This window comes from Balaenoptera musculus, chromosome 2 (assembly GCF_009873245.2).
Source record: "Balaenoptera musculus isolate JJ_BM4_2016_0621 chromosome 2, mBalMus1.pri.v3, whole genome shotgun sequence".
In the NCBI taxonomy this organism is placed as follows: Eukaryota; Metazoa; Chordata; class Mammalia; order Artiodactyla; family Balaenopteridae; genus Balaenoptera; species Balaenoptera musculus.
The window spans coordinates 88122509-88143487 of record NC_045786.1 but is presented as its reverse complement, the minus strand read 5'-3'; the positions used below and the strand labels follow the sequence as shown (position 1 = coordinate 88143487).

Below are 20979 nucleotides of genomic sequence, written 5' to 3'. Positions count from 1 at the left end.
GTTCCCTGGGCTAAGAAATGAGGACTGTGCAGACTTTAAGAGGGAGCAAAAGTATCTGGAGGATTTCCTATTTTAGCAAGCAATATACCTAAATGAAAAATACTAGATTAAAAAATTTCAAGGCATACTGGCATACTTGATGACCGGCTTTGTGCATTTAAAAAAATTTGAGCAGGAATTTGAGTGAGTTAGTGCCAGGTACTGACGAGATGAATAAGACACAACACTGCTCTCAGATAGCCTTAGTGGAGGGGTAGACATGCACTTGAAGAAGTAAAATATATCCTGATAAAGAGTATAGCATAGTTGTGCCCAAAGAACTAGGTGATAGGAAAATGTGTTCAGGGAACAAAAATCCTTAGGTAGGTTGTACGGTAGCTCTGTTTTTATTTCTTAAGGAGCTTCCATACTGTTTTCCATAGTGGCTGTAGCAATTTACATTCCCACCAACTGTGCACCAACTGTGTTCCCTTTTCTCCAATATTTATCTATATTTCTGCCTAACTAACTAACTAACTTCCAATATGCAAAAACAAAACTTTAGGTAAGTGTTAAGGAAGGCATTTGCTTGTGCTGAGACTTACTGGGTAGTGGTTCTTCCAAATGGTAAACGGGGCCTGAGGTAAGGAGGTAAAATTATAAGACGTATAGAGGTGTGACAGGTGTGGATAATTCCAACCAGTGGAGCAAGGGTACCTGGGTGAAGACTTGTAGGAACTCAGCTGAGCAGATTGAGGGGTGCCTTATTTAGACTGGTAACTCTCCACCATCGATGCACATTAGAATCACCTGTGGAACTTAATAATACCAGCTCTAAAAAATAAAGTCTATTAAAAAAAAAAAAACCCCAGCTTTCCAGGCACCAATCCAGACCAACTAAATCACAGTCTGTAAGTATGAAGCCCAGATATCAGTATTATTATTACTGGGTTTTTTTCTTTTAATTAAGACCTTATGTTTTTAGAGCAGTTTTAGGTTCACAGCAGAATTGAGGGGAAGGTGCAGGTATTTCCCATATACCCCCTGCTCCCACACATGCATAGCCTCCCCCATTATCAACATCCCCCACCAGAGTGGTACATGTGTTACAACTGATGAACCTACACTGACACATCATAATCAACAAGGTCCATAATTTAAGGTTGCTCTTGGTGTTTTGTTCTGTAGGTATATACTATGTATAATGACATGTATCCATCATTATACTGCCCTAAAATTCCTATGTGCTCGGACTATTAATTTCTCCCACCCCCGGCAATCACTGATCTTTTTACTGTCTCCATAGTTTTCCTTATCCAGAATCATACAGTATGTAGCTTTTTCATACTGACTTTTTAAATTTTTAAAAAATTTTATTTTTAAAAAATTTATTTATTTATTTATTGGCTGCATTTGGTCTTCGTTGCTGTGCGCAGGCTTTCTCTAGTTGTGGTGAGGGGGGGCTACTCTTCATTGAGGTGCGCGGGCTTCTCATTGCAATGGCTTCTCTTGTGGAGCACGGGCTCTAGGCACGCGGGCTTCAGTAGTTGTGGCACATGGGCTTAGTTGCTCCACGGTATGTGGGATCTTCCCAGACCAGGGCTCAAACCCGTGTCCCCTGTGTTGGCAGGTGGATTCCTAACCACTGCACCAGCAGGGAAGCCCCTCATATTGACTTCTTTCACGTAGTTATATGCATTTAAAGTTCCTCCATGTCTTTTCATGACTTTATAACTCATTTTTTAGCTGGATGTACCACAGTCTATTTATCCATTCACCTACTGAAGTACATCTTGGTTTGTTCCAAATTTTGTCAATTATGGATAAAGCTGCTATAAATGGCATGTGCAGATTTTTGTGGACATAAGTTTTCACAGTATTGTTTGTTTAAATTTCTGAATAGTTCTTATGTGCAGCCAGGGTTGAGACCTATTGGGTTAAATCAAAGGACTTTTTGTTCCATGTCACTCAACAGAACAATTTTGTGAAAAGCTGCTTTGCTGGCTAATGGTTCAATGTAATGCCCCTTTGGAGCATGGCTTAGTCCCCCATTTCAGAAAAAGAGATTGATCAAAGAGGAAAAATATTGGAGCTTAATTAAGCTTATTAAATATAACTGTGCAATGCAAATTAAAAAGTCTCAATTTCAGTAATAAAGAATTAGATCTTATATACTGACATGGAAGAAGAACCATGCAATATTGCTGAAACAAAAAGCAGTTTCTAGAAAATATATATTGGAAGCCATTATATACAAGCACATGCATTTTATATTTGTTATCACACACCATAGCAGGTCTGGTAGGTAATGCCCTTAATAGTTGTTACTCAAGGCATGGATGAGGGATAAATAAAGAAGAGAAAGCTGACTAGTATGTTAGAAAATCAATTTGCTAAAATCCATTTTCCTTGGTGTCAGTTGGTGTTTTTCTGAAACCATATGTATTGGGGGGAAGGAGGAGGGATTTTGGGGTGGGATGACAGTGGAGGAGTAGACGGGAAATGGCAGGGTCAGACCCTGAACAGTGGTGTTTCCCTCCTGCTCACCATGGCCAACGATAGAGCCTGTGTCTTGCTCTTCTAAACACTGGGGGATGTGGCAGCTGAGCCAACCACCACCTACCATGGCCTGGCCAGATGGAAGGAGGGTGGAACCCACAGTACTCCACCATTCTCCCAGGCAAAGGGCTGGTCTCACCCCAGGCTGTGCTGATGAAAGGTCCCAAAGAAGCTGTCTCTCAGTTTGGGGCAAATTGATTATTTGAAGAATTATTTGGCTAATTGATATATAACATTTTTCTTTTAGGAAATTGATTTTATAATTGTTCTAAAATTGTCCCCCTCATCATCAAATACTGAAAATAAAGAAAAAAATATCATGAACTCCTGTAATCTCTTATAACAGGATTACCACCTTTTGGATTCCACTGGATTCTCTCAATGTTTACCCATCACTCTCCATTTTATGTTATGGCTATTTTAAAAATTTAACCTTTGGTAAATAGTTCTCCTTGCATTTCCTTATAATTCCCCATTTAGAAGAATTTAGAAAGATCCAAGAAACTAGAGAAAGACAGCATATGATCAGATGCAGGTTTTAGAACTGCAGGGACAGCCTGAGGGGACCCCCTACCTTAACTGACCAAAGCAAGCAATAGTGAGAAAAAGCTTTAGGGAGGGACCCATGGCTTAAGTCAATTCACCAAGGTAAAGGGAGAAAAAACACACCTGGAAGAGAGAGTCTAAAGAAATACAGAAATGTGAGTTAGGATTCATCAGTTTTAACCTGCAACTGCTCTGTTGATCCAAAGACCTACAAGGAAACATCAAGAGATGAGACTGTGACTGTAACTTAGTGGTTTGTGTATTCTTCAAGAATATTCCTCAAGAATGGTGCTCAGGGGCTTCCCTGGTGGCGCAGTGGTTGAGAATCTGCCTGCCAATGCAGGGGATACAGGTTCAAGCCCTGGTCTGGGAAGATCCCACATGCCGCGAAGCAACTGGGCCCGTGAGCCACAACTACTGAGAGTGCGCGTCTGGAGCCTGTGCTCCGCAACAAGAGAGGCCGCGACAGTGAGAGGCCCGCGCACAGCGATGAAGAGTGGCCCCCGCTCGCCACAACTAGAGAAAGCCCTCGCACAGAAACGAAGACCCAACACAGCCAAAAAAAAAAAAATTAAATAAATAAATTAATTAATTAATTAAAAAAAAAAAAAGAATGGTGCTCAGATCTTGGCAGCTGTGGTGGTCATCCTGCTCATCCCCCATTTCAGAGCATCAGCGTTTGCCATCTCAGGTACTCCAAGCTGAGGTGCTACCTCTGACCACATTTTTATATAGATTTAAAACAAACTACATTAACTTTTTTTCTCAACCTCTCTAAGCAGATACACCGACAAGAAAAGGTCCAAAAATGTATCCAACAACCTCTTAACAATGTTTACCTGGGGGTAGGGGCTAAGATGTCAGGAGAAGATGGAGGCAGACTTTTAAAATATAATTCTACATACTTCTATATGATCTGAATTTTTACCACTTTTATTGAGTGTATGTTCATTATTTTTAAAAATAGAAAGTTTGTATAGGCAGAAAAAAAACTTGTTAATCCCACCACCTAGAGATGATCACTTATCAGTGTTCATTTTGGTGTGGTTGGCTTTTCAGGAGATTTTAGTTCTATCATTTAAAAAATGGTCATTATTATTATGTTTATTTTAAAATTGTTTGAAATAATAATTTTTATATCTCACTTCTTTTTCACTGTCCCAAATGAAAACATGGCATAAAAGGAAACAATACAGAGAACTGGCAAATGTTCTTTTCTAGTTTTTGTCGACAACTACTCTCCCAATATGTTTGGGCTTGTTGCTTTTTACTTATATTTCTTATGTTGTAAACTCTTGAGGTAAAACTCAAAGCCTTTCTTTAATAAAAATCAGTATTTTGTCTGCAATGTAGCCATCAAGATTTTAGGGCCAAAAATCAGCCTCATCTTTCCTTGAATTCTAGGCTTTTACAAAAAAAAAATTGAAGACTAAAATTTGGGTCCCAGTTATCTTAAGAAATAAAATATCTGTGAGTACCTTAATTGGAAACTTTATGCATTAAAAACTATTCTGATACTTTAGAGAGCACAAGAAGGGCTAACAGAAAAAAAACCAACTAGTAAATATAATTAAAAATCACAGTTTGATCATATATCAAGTACTTACTATGCACTAAATTCCACACAACTTCTCTCATTAATTGGATACAGTTATTCATCTTCTTTGGTCCTCCACAACACAGATGATTAAAAAGTCTACAAAACTAAGAAGATATTTATATCTCTATAGCACACAGGCCCAACTGAAGACCTCAGTGATGTGCAGCCTTCCCCTCCCCCATGGCCCACTTCCTCTTTTTTACTGTTTTCACTTAGAAAAAACAGAGAGGACTCTTGATGCCACACAATGCCATACTGTTATTTGAAGTGGTTTTCTTGGTATACTAAGCTATCTACAACTTTGCATACCATTTTCATCATCTGAAGAGTCAGGTTGAGTTCTTGCAGAAGCAGGCCCTGAGCCAGGGATTTGGATGTAAGTGATTTAGTATTAAGAAAGGGCTTCCATGCAGAGAGTCCCATACAGGATAAACCCAAGGAGAAACATGCCAAGACACATAGTAATCAAACTGGCAAAAATTAAAGACAAAGAAAAATTATTGAAAGCAACAAGGGAAAACGACAAATAACATACAAGGGAACTCCCATAAGGTTAACAGCTGATTTCTCAGCAGAAACTCTACAAGCCAGAAGGGAGTGGCAGGATATACTTAAAGTGATGAAAGGGAAGAACCTACAACCAAGATTACTCTACCCGGCAAGGATCTCATTCAGATTTGATGGAGAAATCAAAAGCTTTACAGACAAGCAAAAGCTAAGAGAATTCAGCACCACCAAACCAACTCTACAACAAATGCTAAAGGAACTTCTCTAAATGGGAAACATAAGAGAAGAAAAGGACCTACAAAAACAAACCAAAAACAATTAAGAAAATGGTCATAGGAATGTACATATCGATAATTACCTTAAACGTGAATGGATTAAATGCTCCAACCAAAAGACACAGGTTTGCTGAATGGATACAAAAACAAGATCCATATATATGCTGTCTACAAGAGACCCACTTCACACCTAGGGACACAAACAGACTGAAAGTGAGGGAATGGAAAAAGATATTCCATGCAAATGGAAATCAAAAAAAAGCTGGAGTAGCTATACTCATATCAGATAAAATAGACTTTAAAATTAAGAATGTTACAAGAGACAAGGAAGGACACTACATAATGATCAAGGGATCAATCCAAGAAGAAGATATAACAATTATAAATATACACGCACCCAACATAGGAGCACCTCAATACATAAGGCAACTGCTAACAGCTATAAAAGAGGAAATCGACAGTAACACAATAATAGTGGGGGACTTTAACACCTCACTTACACCAATGGACAGATCATCCAAAATGAAAATAAATAAGGAAACACAAGCTTTAAATGACACAATAGACCAGATAGATTTAATTGATATTTATAGGACATTCCATCTAAAAACAGCAGATTACACTTTCTTCTCAAGTGCGCACGGAACATTCTCCAGGATAGATCACACCTTGGGTCACAAATCAAGCCTCAGTAAATTTAAGAAAACTGAAATCATATCAAGCATCTTTTCTGACCACAACGCTATGAGATTAGAAATGAATTACAGGGAAAACAACGTAAAAAACACAAGCACATGGAGGCTAAACAATACGTTACTAAATAACCAAGAGATCAATGAAGAAATCAAAGAGGAAATCAAAAAATACCTAGAGACAAATGACAATGAAAACACGATGATCCAAAACCTATGGGATACAGCAAAAGCAGTTCTAAGAGGGAAGTTTATAGCTATACAAGCTTACCTCAAGAAACAAGAAAAATCTCAAGTAAACAATCTAACCTTACACCTAAAGGAACTAGAGAAAGAAGAACAAACAAAACCCAAAGTTAGCAGAAGGAAAGAAGTCATAAAGATCAGAGAAGAAATAAATGAAATAGAAACAAAGAAAACAATAGCAAAGATCAATAAAACTAAAAGCTGGTTCTTTGAGAAGATAAACAAAATTGATAAACCATTAGCCAGACTCATCAAGAAAAAGAGGGAGAGGACTCAAATCAATAAAATTAGAAACGAAAAAGGAGAAGTTACAACAGACACCACAGAAATACAAAGCATCCTAAGAGACTACTACAAGCAACTCTATTCCAATGAAATGGACAACCTGGAAGAAATGGACAAATTCTTAGAAAGATATAACCTTCCAAGACTGAACCAGGAAGAAACAGAAAATATGAACAGACCAATCACAAGTAATGAAATTGAAACTGTGATTAAAAATCTTCCAACAAACAAAAGTCCAGGACCAGATGGCTTCACAGGTGAATTCTATCAAACATTTAGAGAAGAGCTAACACCCATCCTTCTCAAACTCTTCCAAAAAATTGCAGAGGAAGGAACACTCCCAAACTCATTCTATGAGGCCACCATCACCCTGATACCAAAACCAGACAAAGATACCACAAAAAAAGGAAATTACAGACCAATATCACTGATGAATATAGATGCAAAAATCCTCAACAAATTACTAGCAAACAGACTCCAACAACACATTAAAAGGATCATACACCACGATCAAGTGGGATTTATCCCAGGGATGCAAGGATTCTTCAATATATGCAAATCAATGAATGTGATACACCATATTAACAAACTGAAGAATAAAAACCATATGATCATCTCAATAGATGCAGAAAAAGCTTTTGACAAAACTCAACACCCACTTATGATAAAAACTCTCCAGAAAGTGGGCACAGGCCACTACCTCAACATAATAAAGGCCATGTATGACAAACCCACAGCAAACATCATTCTCAATGGTGAAAAACTGAAAGCATTTCCTCTAAGATCAGGAACAAGACAAGGATGTCCACTCTCACCACTATTATTCAACATAGTCTTGGAAGTCCTAGCCATGGCAATCAGAGAAGAAAAAGAAGTAAAAGGAATACAAATTGGAAAAGAAGAAGTAAAACTGTCACTGTTTGCAGATGACATGATACTATACATAGAGAATCCTAAAGATGTCACCAGAAAACTAGTAGAGCTAATCAATGAATTTGGTAAAGTTGCAGGATACAAAATTAATGCACAGAAATCTCTTGCATTCCTATACACTAATGATGAAAAATCTGAAAGAGAAATTAAGGAAACACTCCCATTTACCACTGCAACAAAAAGAATAAAATACCTAGGAATAAACCTACCTAGGGAGACAAAAGACCTGTATGCAGAAAACTATAACACACTGATGAAAGAAATTAAAGACGATACCAACAAATGGAGAGATATACCATGTTCTTGGATTGGAAGAAGCAATACTGTGAAAATGACTATACTACCCAAAGCAATCTATAGATTCAATGCAATCCCTATCAAATTACCAATGGCATTTTTTACAGAACTAGAACAAAAAATCTTAAAATTTGTATGGAGACACAGAAGACCCCGAATAGCCAAAGTAGTCTTGAGGGAAAAAAATGGAGCTGGAGGAATCAGACTCCCTGAGTTCAGGCTACACTACAAAGCTACAGTCATCAAGACAATATGGTACTGGCACAAAAACAGAAACATAGATCAATGGAATAAGATAGAAAGCCTGGAGATAAACCCACGCACCTATGGTCAACTAATCTATGACACAGGAGGCAAGGATATACAATGGAGAAAAGACAGTCTCTTCAATAAGTGGTGCTGGGAAAACTGGACAGCTACATGTAAAAGAATGAAATTAGAACACTCCCTAACACCATACACAAAAATAAACTCAAAATGGATTAGAGACCTAAATGTAAGACCAGACACTATAAAACTCTTAGAGGAAAACATAGGAAGAACACTCTTTGACATCAATCACAGCAAGATCTTTTTTGATCCACCTCCTGGAGTAATGGAAATAAAAACAAAAATAAACAAATGGGACCTAATGAAACTTCAAAGCTTTTGCACAGCAAAGGAAACCATAAACAAGATGAAAGGACAACCCTCAGAATGGGAGAAAATATTTGCAAAGGAGTCAACAGACAAAGGATTAATCTCCAAAATATATAAACAGCTCATGCAGCTCAATATGAAAAAAACAAACAACTCAATCCAAAAATGGTCAGAAGACCTAAATAGACATTTCTCCAAAGAAGACATATAGATGGCCAAGAAGCACATGAAAAGTTGCTGAACATCACTAATTATTAGAGAAATGCAAATCAAAACTACGATGAGGTGTCACCTCACACCAGTTAGAATGGGCATCATCAGAAAATCTACAAACAACAAATGCTGGAGAGGGTGTGGAGAAAAGGGAACCCTCTTGCACTGTTGGTGGGAATGTAAATTGATACAGCCACTATGGAGAACAGTATGGAGGTTCCTTAAAAAACTAAAAATAGAATTACCATATGACCGAGCAATCCCACTACTGGGCATATACCCTGAGAAAACCATAATTCAAAAAGACCCATGCACCCCAGTGTTTATTGCAGCACTATTTACAATAGCCAGGTCATGGAAGCAACTTAAATGCCCATTGACAGACGAATGGATAAAGAAGATGTGGTACATATATACAATGGAATATTACTCAGCCATAAAAAGGAACGAAACTGGGTCATTTGTAGAGACGTGGATCAATCTAGAGACTGTCATACAGAGTGAAGTAAGTCAGAAAGAGAAAAACAAATATCGTATATTAACACATATACGTGGAACCTAGAAAAATGGTACAGATGAACCGGTTTGCAGGGCAGAAATTGAGATACAGATATAGAGAACAAACGTATGGACACCAAGGGGGGGAAGCGGTGGGGGGTGGTGGTGGTGGTGTGTTGAATTGGGCGATTGGTATTGACATGTATACACTGATGTGTATAAAATTGATGACTAATAAGGACCTGCTGTATAAAAAAATAAAGAAAATAAAATTCAAAAAGAAAAAAAAAAAGAAAGGGCTTCCAGGAGAAACCAATAAGGGCATGGGGGATGAAGGATAGGGAATGGTAAGAAGCCAAATGAGGGTGTGACTTCAGAAGTCCTACACTCAACCTATGCCCATGGGAGTTCAGAATAAAAGAATAGACATCAGAGTTTGTCCTGCCTTGAAACAAAGGACCTGGGCTTTGGTACTCCACATTAGCCTGGCTTTGGCTATAGGCTGCCAGGAGGGTGAAGTGGGGTGAAACACAGAACTCCCAGGTACCTTCAGCTCACTCCAGTGCCTGAGTGTAATTTGCAGGACTAGGGGTAATGGGCAGGTGCAGCTGATAGCAGCAAAATATGAAAAAGCTGGGGATGGGCTCATAGACCATGGGTGGGGCTTCAGTTTGGTACTGTGAGTTTCCTGTTAACTTCCTCTACTAGGCCCACAACACATGTAATCCCAAACTTCCAATAAAGTTCAAAGTTTCTAAGCAGCTGGCATTAAAGTGTGAATACCATTGAACCCCAATTTGAGTTGAAATCCTAATTCCACAGAAGGAATTGGAAAAGTCATATTACTGTTTAAGTTTGAATCCTAACCCCATAAAAGAAATTGGAAAAGTCATTATTACTGTCTTGACTCTTTGTCACCATATCCATAAAACGGAAGAATCATCCCTACATCAGAAAGTTTACTCATTTATTTGATCAATCATTCATTGCATGAATATTGAGTGTGTACTCTGAGATTCTGTTCAAGGGTTATTCTGAGAAGCGGATGGTGATAAGAAGATCTCTGTAAAATGTAAAGTTCTAGGCAACTGCTTTTATTTCCAGTGGTTATTTATTTTCACAGCCCACTAGAAAACATAAAATTACCTAAAACCACAGCAAGGAGATACAAGGGAAAACTTCTTGGTACTGAGCTGGTATAAGCAGGTTTTTCAAAGAGAGAGAGGAAGAGAGAGAGAAACAGAGTGTGTGTATAGGCTGGGGTCCCTGGCCCTCAGCCCTTAAATACCCGTAGGGACCACATCATTGGAAGAAGCAAAAGAAACCCAGTCAATTTCCGCCTCCATTGAGAACCACTTTTCTCAGCGTGAGAGTTGCTGATCTAATGACTAGAAAAAACAAAACAAAAAAACAACAAACTACCCGGTCGGAGAACCGGGCACGGGAGATATATATATATATATATATATATATAGAGAGAGAGAGAGAGAGAGAGAGAGAGAGAGAGAGAGAGAGAGAGAGAGAGAGAGAAAATAGGGACGGGAAAGTCCCCTCTTCTAACCTGGAACAGCGATTTCTGCCCAGAGACCTGTGACGAGCTACTACGGGATCGAATGTTGATTGGGCAGTTGAGAAACTAAACTAGCGGGTTGAAAGGAGAGAAAACCCCAGCGTTTTCTGCCATCAGGTGGGTGGGAGTAAGCGCCGGGACTGCTGCTCCGTGACCTTGGCTCTGTTCTTCACTGGGCGCTTCCGCCAGCCTGGGCGCGTTCACCGTGAGTACCCGCTCCCGTGCCGCCCCCTCCCTCCGCTTCTCCTTTTCTTCCCTGGCCTCTGGCTCCTTGGTGCTCTTTCCCGGCCCAGTGTAGTCAGGCGCCAGGTTCGGCTGGTTCAGGATCGGTCCCGAGCGGACCGACAAGCAGCGGAGGGGCCGGAAAGTGACAGGCCGCTGGAGCGCAGGCTTCCTGCTCTATTCTTAGTACATAGCTACCCAGGCAGGACAGGGCGCAACCGGACAAAACACTAGGTCATTGATGAGCTGCTGGCTGCGTGGGTGGAGTCGAGGGTGGTGGGCACTGTATTGCAGGGCTGCCCGGTGTCACCCCGAGTGTTGTCTTTCCCTGAGTGCAGAGCGTTGGAGGGGCAGGCCGGTCACGAAGGTAGTGATCCGATGAGAGACAGGTGTTTGTGGGGTCTAAGATAAGGACTGACTCAGTATGCAGGTGGGCGCCATCTGGTGGAGCATTGAGCACTGCACCCTCCTCTGGGCTCCCCCCATTTTCTTCTGGGGCTCCCAGCTTCCAGGGCTTGTGTCTAAATTTAGATATCTCACACTGTTTTGTGAAATATTTCTATGGCATCTTAAAGTATTTGTTTTCGTTAAAGCTTTATTAAGGTATTTGTATTCATTAAAGCCTCCTCTAGGCTCCCCCCATTTTCTTCTGGGGCTCCCAGCTTCCAGGGCTTGTGTCTAAATTCAGATATCTCACACTGTTTTGTGTAATATTTCTATGGCATCTTTAGGTTATTTGTTTTCGTTAAAGTTTTATTGAGGTATAATTCACAAACCATAAAATCCTCCTATTTACAATGTACTTCAGTGGGTTACAGTATATTCATGGAGTTGTGCAACCATTTTCTCAATATTAGAACATTTTCATCACCCCCAAAAGAAACATTGTACCGATTAGACATCATTCCTCATTTCTCCCCAACCACCCCCAGCCCTAAGGAACCACTAATCTTTCTGTCCCTATGGATTTGCCTATTCTTGATTTATCATATAAGTGGGATCATACAGTATGTGGTCTTCTGTGATTGGCTTCTGTCATTTGATATGATGTTTTCAAAGATCATCCATTATAGCAAGTATTGGCACTTTATTTCTTTTTTTATTGCTGAATAATATTCCATTGTAGGACTATACCACATTTTATTTATTCATTCATCAGTTTATGAGCATTTGGGTTGTTTCCACTTTTTGGCTATTAAAAATAATACTATTACTGGGCTTCCCTGGTGGCGCAGTGGTTAAGAATCCACCTGCCAATGCAGGGGACACTGGTTCGAGCCCTGGTCCGGGAAGATCCCACATGCCGTGGAGCAACTGAGGCTGTGCGCCACAACTAGTGAAGCCTGGTGCCTAGAGCCCGTGCTCCGCAACAAGAGAAGCCACTGCAATGAGAAGCCCGCGCACCGCAACAAAGAGTAGTCCCCGCTCACCGCAACTAGAGAAAGCCCACATGCAGCAATGAAGACCCAACACAGCCAAAAATAATAAATAAATTAAATAAAATTTTTTAAAAAATAAAAAATAAAAATAATACTATTATTGACATTCATGTACAACTTTTCAGTGTGAACAGAAGTTTTCAATTCTCTTGTGTATATACCTAGGAGTGGAATTGCTGGGTCATATAATAACTATATGTTTACCATATAGTTATGTTTACCTTTTGAGGAACTGCCAGACTATTTTCCAGAGGTGCCACACCATTTTACCTTCCCAACAGCAGTATGTGAGAGTCCCAATTTTTCTACATCCTTGCCAACACTTATTTTTTCTTCCAGTTTTATTGAGATATAATTGACATACAGCACTGTATAAGTTTAAGGTGTTACATCACGAAACAATTATCACAATAAGTTTAGTGAACATCCGTCATTTCATATGGATACAAAATTAAAGAAATAGAAAAAAATTTTTCCTCGTGATGAGAACTCTTAGGATTTACTCTCTTAACAATTTTTATATATAACATCCTGCTGTTAATTATATTTATCATGTTGTACATTACATCCCTATACTTATTTATCTTATAACTGTACATTTGTACCTTTTGACTGCCTTCATTGAATTCCCCCTCCCACAACCCCCTGCCTCTGGTAACCACAAATATGGTCTCTTTTTCTATGAGTTTGTTTTTGAAGTATAATTAACCTACAACACTATATTAGTTCCTGTCACACAATGTAGTGATTTGATATTTCTATACATTTCAAAATAGTCACCATGATTATAGTGTCACCATACAAAGATATTACATAGTTATTGACTATATTCTACACACTGTACATTTTATACCCATGGCTTATTTATTTTGCAACTGGACATTTGTACCTCTTAATCTCCCTCATCTATTTCTTTCCTCCCCCACCACTGCCCCTCTGGCAACCACCTGTTTGTTCTCTGTAATTATAACTCTGTTTCTGTTTTTTTATGTTTGTTCATTTGTTCTGATTTTTAGATTCCACATATACGTGAAATCAGACAGTACTTGTCTTTCTCTGATTTATTTCACTTAGCACAATACCCTATAGGTCCATCCATGTTGTCACAAAAGGCAAGATTTCATTCTTTTTTATGGCTGAGTAATATTCCATTTTATATATATATATATATATATATATATATATATATATATATGATCTGTAATATTTTATGGGAAAACCCAAATGAACTTTTTGGCCAATGCAATATATATACACATACATACCAGAACTTCTTTATCCATTCATCTATTGATGGGCATTTAGGTTGCTTCCATATCTTGGCTATTGTAAATAATGCTGCAATGAACACAGGGGTGCATATATCTTTTCTAATTAGTGTTTTTGTTTTCTTTGGACAAATACCCAGGAGTGGAAATGCTGGATCACATGATAGTTCTATTTTTAATTTTTTGAGTAATCTCCATACTGCTTTCCATAGTGGCTGTACCAGTTTACATTCCCACCAACAGTTCACAAGTGTTCCCTTTTCTCTACATCCTCGCCAACACTTGTTATTTGCTGTCTTTTTGATAATGGCCATTCTGATGGGTGTGAGGTGATATCTCATTGTGGTTTTGATTTGCATTTCCCTGATGATTAGTGATGTTGAGCATCTTTTCATATGTCTGTAACCATCTGTATGTCTTCCTTGGAAAAATGCCTGTTTAGACCCTTGGCCCATTTTTTAATCAGGTTCTTTGTATATTGTGGATACTAACCCCTTATTGGATATATCATTTACAAATACCTTCTCCTATTCCATAGGTGGCCTTTTCATTTTGTTAATAGTTTCCTTCGCTGTGCAAAAGCTTAGATGCAGTCCCATTTGGTTATTTTTGCTTTCATTTCCCTTGCCTGAAGAGACATATCCAAAGAAATATTACTAAGACTGATGTCAGAGAGCTTACTGCCTTTGTTTTCTTCTAGAAGTTTTATTGTTTCAGGTCTTACATTTAAATCTTTAATCCACTTCGAATTTATTTTTGTGTATAGTGTGAGAAAGTAATCCAGTTGGTTTTTTGCATGTAGCTGTCCAGTTTTCCCAACATCATTTACTGAAGAGGCTATCTTTTCTCCATTGTATATTCTTGCCTCATTTGTCCTAGGTTAATTGCCCATATAAGTGTGTGTTCATTTCTGGCCACTCTGTTCTGTTCCATTGATCTATGTGTCTGTTTTTGTGCCAGTACCATACTGTTTTGATGACTGTAGCTTTGTAGTATAGTTTGAAACCAGGGCATGTGATACCTTCAGCTTTGTTCTTCTTTCTCAAGATTATTTTGGCTATTCAGGGTCTATTATGTTTCCATACTAATTTTAGAATTACCAGATTCATTGGTGAGCTCTAGTAGTTTTTTGGTGGTGTCTTTAGGAATTTCTACATATAGTATAAAGTCATCTGCAAACAATGACAGTTTTACTTCTTCCTTTCCAACTTGGATTCCTTTTATTTCTTTTTCTTGTCTGATTGCTATGGTTATAACTTCCAATACTATGTTGAATAAAAGTGGTGAGAGTAGGCATCCTTGTCTTGTTCCTGATCCCAGAAGAAATGCTTTCAGCTTTTCACCATTTAGTATAATGTTAGTTGTGGGCTTGTCATATGTGGCCTTCATTATGTTGAGGTATGTTCCTTCTATACCCACTTCACTGAGAGTTTTTTTCTTTTTTAAACATCTTTATTGGAGTATAATTGCTTTACAATGGTGTGTTAGTTTCTGCTTTATAACAAAGTGAATCAGCTATACATATACATATATACTCATATCTCCTCCCTCTTGCGTCTCCCTCCCACCCTCCCTATCCCACCCCTCTAGGTGGTCACAAAGCACCGAGCTGATCTCCCTGTGCTATGTGGCTGCTTCCCACTAGCTATCTATTTTACATTTGGTAGTATACATTAGTCCATGCCACTCTCTCACTGACAGTTTTTAATCATAAGTAAATGTTGAATTTTGTCAAAACCTTTTTTTTTGCATCTATTGAGATGATCATATGATTTTTATTATTCAATTTGTTAATGTGATGCATCACATTGATTGATTTGTGGACATCAAACCATCCCTGCATCTCTGGGATAAATCTCACTTGATCATGATGTATGATTCTTTTAAGGTTTGTTGAATTTGATTTACTAATATCTTGTTGAGGATTTTTGCATCTATGTTCATCAGGGATGTTGGCCTATAATTTTCTTTTTTCTGATATTTGTTTGGTTTTGGCATCAGAGTGATACTGGTCTTGTAAAATGAGTTCAGAAGCATTCCTTCCTCTGCAGTTTTCTTGGAATCGTTTGAGAAGCATAGGAGGATAGGTGTTAACTCTTCTCTTAATGGTAGAATTCACCTGTGAAGCCATCTGGTCATGGGCTTTTTTTTTGGTTGGGAGTTTTTTGGTTACTGATTCAATTTCATTACTGGTAAAGTGGTCTGTTTCTTCCTGGTTCAGTCTTGGGAGACTGTACATTTCTAGGATTTTTTCCATTTCTTCTAGGTTGTCCACTTTATTGGCATATAATTGTTCCCAGTAATCTCTTATGATACTTGGTATTTCTGTGGTGTCAGTTGTAACTTCTCCTTTTTCATTTCTGTTTTCATTTATTTGGGCCCTCTCTCTTTTTTTCTTGATGAGTCTGGCTAGAGGTTGATCAATTTTGTTTATCTTTTCAAAGAACCAGCTCTTACTTTCATTGATCTTTTCTATTTTTTAAGTCCCTATTTGTGGTGGCCCCCAAGCTGTAAGCTTATTCAGCTTTCTGCTTTCTGGAGAACTGCTTGTCTCTTTCTTGGTATGCACTCCTGACGCTGCGGTATTGAGCGTAAAAAAGGAAAATGGCTTGCGGCCAGTTTCTTTCCAGGTGCCTGCTCTGGATCTAAGAGCCCCTGGTTGTTCCCCAGAAGAAGGACGTGCTGCCCTGAGGGGAAGTCTGTATCTCCAGAGAATGGCCCATAAGGCATGCTGACGCATAGATAGTGGCGCATAGATAGTGGCGACAGAATTATGTGTAAATACAAGGTTTACTGATTTATTGTCTAATATTCGTTCCATACTAAACCTATATATACATTCATGCTCTTTGAATAAACTTGCCTTGCAACCATCAGTTGTCTTGGCCCTTCTGACCCCATACTGGTGCTTTTCAGTTCCTTACCCCTCACCGCCAGGAACTTCTAGCTTTCTGCAGCCGGTCTGCGGCACCTATTTCATTTATTTCCACTCTGATTTTTATGATTTCTTTCCTTTCACTAATTTTGAGTTTTGTTTTTCTTTTTCTAGTTCCTATAGGTGTAAGGTTAGGTTGTTTATTTGAGATTTTTCTTGTTTCCTGACTTAGGCTTGTATCACTATAAACTTCCCTCTTAGAACTGCTTTTACTGCATCCCACAGATTTTTGGATCATGTTTTTGTTTTCATTTGTCTCCAGGTATGTTTTAAATTTCTTCTTTGATTTCTTCAGTGATCCATTGGTTGTTTAGTAGCATACTGTTTAGCCTCCATGTGTTTGTGTTTTGTGTGGTCTTTTATTTCTTGTAGTTGATTTCTAGTCTCATAGTATTGTGATTGGAAAAGATGCTTGATATGATTTCAGTTTTCTTAAATTTACTGAGACTTGTTTTGTGGCCTTGTTTTGTGACCTATTCTGGAGAATGTTCCATGTGCAACTGAAAAGATGTGTGTTCTGCTTCATTTGCATGGACTGTTCTTTATATATCTATTAAGTCCATTTGTTCTAATGTGTTTCTTAAGGCCAGTGTTTCCTTATTGATTTTCTGTCTAGATGATCTGTCCATTGATGTATGTGGGGTGTTAAAGTCCCCTACTATTATTATGTTACTTTCAATTTCTCCCTTTATGTCTGTTCATATTTGCTTTATGTATTTAGGTGCTTCTGTGTTGGGTGAACACTTGTTATTATCTATCTCTTAAATTATAGTCATCCTAATGGGTGTGAAATGGTATCTAATTATGGCTTTGATTTGCATTTCCCTAATGATGACTAATGATGCATTGTTTTTAAATTACAAAATAATTTTTAAAAAGTATTTGCATGCTGAGGTTTTGAGAACTTTGTCTAGGTCACATGTCCCAAAGTCACAGAGCCTACACTCAAACCAAGTCTCTCTATGACTAATGCTTGAACTCCATCTCTTGTTCCTAGATCAGAATCTAGGATAAAACTCTTTATAACTTCACTTGCTGCCTCTGTTAGAAAGGGAATCCCGGGCAAGATGAACCTCTGCATAGACTAATTGGTTCATTTCTTATTTGCTATTAGAAACTCAAATTATCAAAGAGCTTTTTAGTCTCTCCATTTTTACTCTGGAAAAAAATAAGTGTTTTCTTGAGATCCTCATACTGGATCATGTATGAAGTAGTGACCCTTTCTTAGTGTTTAATGATTTTGTGCTTCTCTTCATGTAAGTGCCCATTGGGCTTCTCCTTCTCCTCACTACCATCAGGACACAGAATGAGGAGGGACGCAAAGTTTAAACTTTGTTTAAATGCACAGTTATCAAAAACTTCTGAGTACACATTTTTCTCTATTTATCTATATATTTTATACTGCTGTCAATCTTATTTTAAGTATTACTAATGCTTAATCTTTGTCTCATTTTTTTTCAGTTAAAAATTCAGATTGAGCTTTCTCATAAGTGGCTCCCAGAAGATTCACCCCACCCCACTGTGGGAACACAGCAGCTGTGGAGATGGAGACAGGAATGGAACCAGAATCAGAGTTCAAATATACCAGAAAATGTGGGCTCTAAATTCTTATGTAAGTCAGAGACTGACTGGCCAAGAGCTGTGGGACATTGAGGACTTCAGCATTCGCTGTAAACTTTGGCACAGGTCACTTATTTCTCTGAATACTGGATCCAAAAAGCACAATGAACACAAGAATGTGCTATGGTACCAGGGTGAATTCCAGACAAGCACGAGAATTCTGTACACCGGGGCAAGGAGGCACAACTCCTGAGGTGATTCTGGAAGTGGAACTGATAGAACTTGGGGAAAGTGATGAAATAATTGACCTCACTTGTGACTCTCTAGAACCTTCAGTGATTGACCTAACTCACCATGACTCTATTGTGATTACTGAAGAAAGGAGGAGGCCAAGGGGAAATACAAGGTCACTCCAAGGCCAAACTGGCAGCTGTGTGGTGAGCAGTGATAAGGAGGGGTTGATGAGGGACAGAGATGTATCTGTAACCAACAGTGCCTACCATAATGTCCTGGAAGAAGAAACTTTAAGTTGCACACTACCTGGTTATATCTGGTGTCGAATTTGTATGGATGGGTACTTAGAGATTGAACTGAGTAAATGACATATCTACTCTACAGAATGTGGCCACATCTTCTGTAGTCAGTGCCTCTGCACTTCCCTTAAATATACTAGAAATTGCCCAGTTTGTTTGAAAAAAATCAGCTGCCATCTGTACCACCGCATCTATATGTGATGTGTGCTGTGTTGCTCAGGACAGACAGACAACCTAGCTAGATTCTTCCATGTCCTTGTGCAGAAACTATGGGTTGTTGGCATTCAGTGCACTGAGTTAAAAATGCCTGATTTTAAAAATTGCTCTCTGAAGTATATAAAATTTTTTTTATTTCCCACACACAATGAGACTACCTTTTGATTTGTTTTGTTTCACACTGCAGGACTGGACTTGGTTGTCATAGTGTGCCAGAGACTGGTGGTTGTCCTCAAAGCAAATTTTCCTTTCTTTCTCATAACAATCAATTTTTAATTGGCCACATGTGAGCATTTTGGGTCATGTCAATAAGGGCAACATCCTAGAGATGATGGAACAAGAAGATGGAAGGAACCTGAGAGACTGACAACTTTGCAAACCAGAGCCACCTACAAGTTTGGGCTTTTACTTGAGAGATGAATAAACTTCATTCTTGTTTACACAACTATTATACTGAGTCTTGTTTAGAGCAATGGGAACTTTATTTTAATTAATGGAGCAGGCAGGGTGATATATTCCTGGTTTTTCTGAATTTCCTGACTCCACTGGAATAAAAGGAAGTCAGTCCTTTCTGACCACCTCTCCGACCAGCAAGGTGGAGGCAGGTATACAAGCAGGCACCATGTCCTGCTGGGACTCCTGGTGGCCTTTGAAACCAGCCTGAGGAGTCACCTAGACACACTGGAATCTAGAGTTGTGGTTCTGTGCTCTCTGACCTGCCACACCAGAGAGAGGCTCCCTTCACCCTGGGCTTACAGGTGTGCCTGCCTTCCACCATACTGGTCAGCTAATCAACAAGTTGGTCTGCTTCTCTGTGAACAAATACATCACTGCATCACCATCCTAGCTGCTCCTGCAGCCTGACTGGGTCACAGGCTTGAGAAGACCTCATCGCCACTGCCCCCAGACCCCCAACACACAGACACACACACACACACACACACACTAGCTCTTTTTTCTTTTGAAGAAAATCACAAAGGACTCACAATTCCATCTGTACTTTAGAATTAGAGAGGACATGATTTCTACTGTGCTCTCTCCTTTTCCCTCATAATGAAATGTGCAGTAAAGCTTGTTCCTTACTTTCAATGGTTGTAGCAGTGTTGCTTTCCTCCGTGGAGGCTCAGTTGTGCCAATGGAGCAGTGCCCATCCCAGCATCATGTCTGTTCTACACACTGCATTCTCTGCAATATCTCATACTCCAAACCTCAGTTGCTTGTCTTGGCACAGGATATGCAAGATAAATGGGTATACACCCTTGCGAGGGTTTCTTTGTATGTTCTAAAATGAAATGAGGGGATTTCCCTGGTGGCGCAGTGGTTAAGAATCCGCCTGTTAATGCAGGGGACATGGGTTCGATCCCTGGTCTGGGAAGATCCCACATGCTGTGGAGCAACTAAGCCCGTGTGCCACAAATACTGAGCCTCTGCTGTCTAGAGCCCGCAAGCCACAACTATTAAGCCCGCGTGCCAAAACTACTGAAGCCCATGTGCCTAGAGCCCATGCTCCACAACAAGAGAAGCCACCTCAATGAGAAGCCCGCGCACCGCAATGAAGAGTAGCCCCACTCGCCGCAACTAGAGAAAGCCCACGTGCAGCAACGAAGACCCAACGCAGCCAAAACTAAATAATAAACTTATTAAAATTAAATAAAATAAAACGAGGAAGAAAAACAACATGAAAATTTTTTTAAAAGAAAGAAGTTCTAAATATTAGATGTAGAACTTCCTGCATTTCAATAGGACATCTTGTGTGTTCCACTTTGGAGACTGTTAATTGCTCTGTCACATAGCACAGTGTATCACAAACTTGGCTAATGATTGAAACACCTGAGGTGCCTATTAAATATACAGATTCTGCTTTTGCATATATTGCCCATGTGATCAGGAAAAAGAGCATACTCTCTCCAGCTTGCCAGCAGCCCTTGACCCTCCCTACTGTGTTCTACCCAGTCCACTACATTTTT

At 39.1% G+C, this 20979-nt stretch overlaps 1 pseudogene; it reads left to right on the top strand.

The window, feature by feature from the left end:
• Positions 1-10814: 10814 nt before the first annotated feature.
• LOC118890402 lies at positions 10815-19998 on the top strand (annotated as a pseudogene).
• The last annotated feature ends 981 nt before the right edge of the window (positions 19999-20979 follow it).